General features: G+C 41.7%; 1 non-coding gene and 1 pseudogene across 1 annotated transcript; one reads left to right on the top strand and one right to left on the bottom strand.

Annotated features, from left to right (window-relative positions):
• The first annotated feature begins 734 nt into the window (after positions 1 to 734).
• LOC145411070 (5S ribosomal RNA) lies at positions 735 to 853 on the top strand. The gene has a single exon (XR_013899363.1). It is a non-coding gene; the product is annotated as a 5S ribosomal RNA (ribosomal RNA).
• A 1,324-nt stretch (positions 854 to 2,177) lies between these two features.
• LOC145411095 (5S ribosomal RNA) lies at positions 2,178 to 2,294 on the bottom strand (annotated as a pseudogene).
• Positions 2,295 to 2,667: the final 373 nt, after the last annotated feature.

Here is a 2,667-nt window from a genome sequence, read left to right as displayed (position 1 = left end):
ACTTAGGCACATTGAGAATTCCATGGCGTACAGTACTTGGTTTTCAATTGTTTGGGGTGTTTTCAGTTCGTCTGTATTGAATGAAATGGCTTCTACTTCCAGTAGGTTTTGCCTATTAGCAATGTGTTGCATCTTTTTGAGGTGACTGAATAGGCTGTATTGGCTAGTTTGTGATCCCTACCCTGACGTATGGAAGCGAGGCGTGGACCTTGCAAGAGGGGAACAAGTCAAGAGTGAGAGCAGTGGAAATGAGTTACTTGAGAGGAGCATGTGGAGTGACGTGGAGGGACAGGTTGACGAATGAAGAAGTGAAGGAACGTTGTGGGGTAGATGTGGATGTGGTTGAAAAGATTAGGAGAAATACACTGAGGTGGTTTGGACATGTGGAGAGAATGGAGAATGAAAGACTGACTAAGAGGGTGTATGTAGGTGAGGTGGAGGGAGGGAGAGGGAGGGGTAGACCGAGGATGAGGTGGAGGGATGGAGTTGAGAGGTATATGAGGGAGGGGGGGTGAGTTGGGGGGAGGGGAGTCAAATGGTGGGTGACAGAGTGACTTGGAGGCGTTTTGTCTGCGGCCACCCTTTGCGGGATTAGGGCGTCGGGCTATAGATAGATAGATAGATAGGATAGTTTTCTGGCTTTATCTATGCATAGTGTTTTGTGGTTTGAAAAGCAGTTTTTGCTGTTGTTGATGGTAATTCCCAGGTATTTAATGCTGTTAACTGTGTTGATAGCCAACGGCCACACCACGTTGAGTACACCGCTTCCCGTCCAATCAGCGAAGTTAAGTAACGTTGGGTCTGGTTAGTACTTGGATGGTTGACCGCCTGGGAACACCAGATGCTGTTGGCATCCCTAAGTGGGGTTGGTGGAGGATTAGTGCCCCTTCCTGTAAAACAATTAATTCTAAGCCCTTGGCCACCCCGTCTGGGATACATGGCGTCTGGCAATGAATGAACTGTGTTGATGCCTTCTATTTCAGGTGCTGGGACACCACATTAAATACTAATAGGGTATGTTGCTTTTCTACATTTTATATTCAGTCCACAGTCAGTTGCTATGTCCGTAAGTGCTTTTATCCCCTTTACTGTCTCCTCCTTTGAGTGGGCAAAGAGAACATCATCTGCATAAAAAATGGCTGGGATGTTGAACTGGCCATATATAAATGCTACCTGAGATTTGTGTAACTCGTTTATTATCAGGCAGGTTATCAGTAGGAAAAGTGTGGTGGATCTATTGCAGCCTTGTCTAATGCCACCTGTCGCTTCAATTTCTGCTTTTTCTTCATTCAGGCATACAGTGGTTCTGTCTTGTGTGTATATTTGTGCAATAATCTTAATGATCATGGGGTGGATGTTGTAGTGTTTCAGGGTTTCAATTAATTTTTTTCTGCTGATGGAGTCAAAGGCCTTTTGGAAATCTACTGACATTACATAAAGAGGCTTTTTCATTTCGTAGCTTTCTCCGATGCAGTATTTTAGTACAAGTAGGTTGTCTGCTATTCTCCTGTTTTCAGTAAAGCCTTGTTGTAGGTCATTTATTTTTCCAGCATTGCTTTGATGGTTTTCAATTTTTGTTTTAGTTATGCCCATAAAAATCTTGTAAGAGGTGTTGAATAGGCCTATTGGTCTGAAGTCTTTTGGTGATGGCCTGGGCATTTTGGGTAGCAATTTTGTTTTGGAAATTTTCCATTCCTGGGGTATGATGCCACTTTGTAAGATGTTATTCAATATTTTTGTTAATGCTGTAATACAGAGACTGCTGTCTACTTGAAGTTTAAAGAGTTCTGTTTTGATGCCATCTGGTCCTGGGGCTTTGTTGTTTTTGTGTTTCATAAGTTGGAATTTAACATCTTTTTCTGTTATTTCAGGGTCCACCATTATTATTGTGGGTGTATTATTGGTTGTTTCCTGCAAGGCAGCTGGATTTGGTGGGTGTGCTTTATTTTGAAGGAGTTTTATGTAGTTCTCTCCTTCCTGTTGGTTCCACACATCTTTTATGTTCTTGTTGTGTTTGGTAAATGCATTGCCATGCATTTTTCAGTTTCTCTGGTATGTTCATCATTGCCAGACGCCATGTATCCCAAACGGGGTGGCCAAGGGCTTAGAGTTAATTGTTTTACAGGGAGGGGCACTAATCCTCCACCAACCCCACTCGACACGTAGGAAGAACGTTAAGCCAACATTATCTGGTGTTCCCAGGCAGTCACCCATCCAAGTACTAACCAGACCCAACGCTGCTTAACTTCGCTGATCGAACGGGAAGCGGTGTACTTAACGTGGTATTCTCTGGTATGTCTTCTGGCTTTATTTGTGTTTCATTTTCATATAGAGTGACTGATGTAGTGTGTTTGATGCCTTCTCCTTTGAGTTTTCTGTTTTCCCATAGTTTTCTGCTACTGTTTTTATCTTTTTTTTCATTTCTTCTGTGATCTTTTTTTCCAAGTTCCACATAGCCTCTTTTATAAGCCTCTGAACTTTATTTTTGTTTACAATATTTATTCTCAAATACTTTGGTTTTGTTTTCATTTTTTGCATTCCTTTTCTTTTTAACTGTCTTCTTAGGCTTATTTCTGACAATTTCATGTGCGAACCATATGGGTTCTGTGTGTTTTTCTTTGCTTGCATTTATTTTCTTTTTTTATTTTCCTTTCCAGGTTTGTTCTT

The sequence above is a fragment of the Coenobita brevimanus genome, chromosome 87 (assembly GCF_032717465.1).
Source record: "Coenobita brevimanus isolate Jiangsu-jjx chromosome 87, ASM3271746v2, whole genome shotgun sequence".
Taxonomy (NCBI): Eukaryota; Metazoa; Arthropoda; class Malacostraca; order Decapoda; family Coenobitidae; genus Coenobita; species Coenobita brevimanus.
The sequence above is the reverse complement of the archived record's forward strand: the minus strand, read 5'-3'. Positions and strand labels throughout refer to the sequence as shown.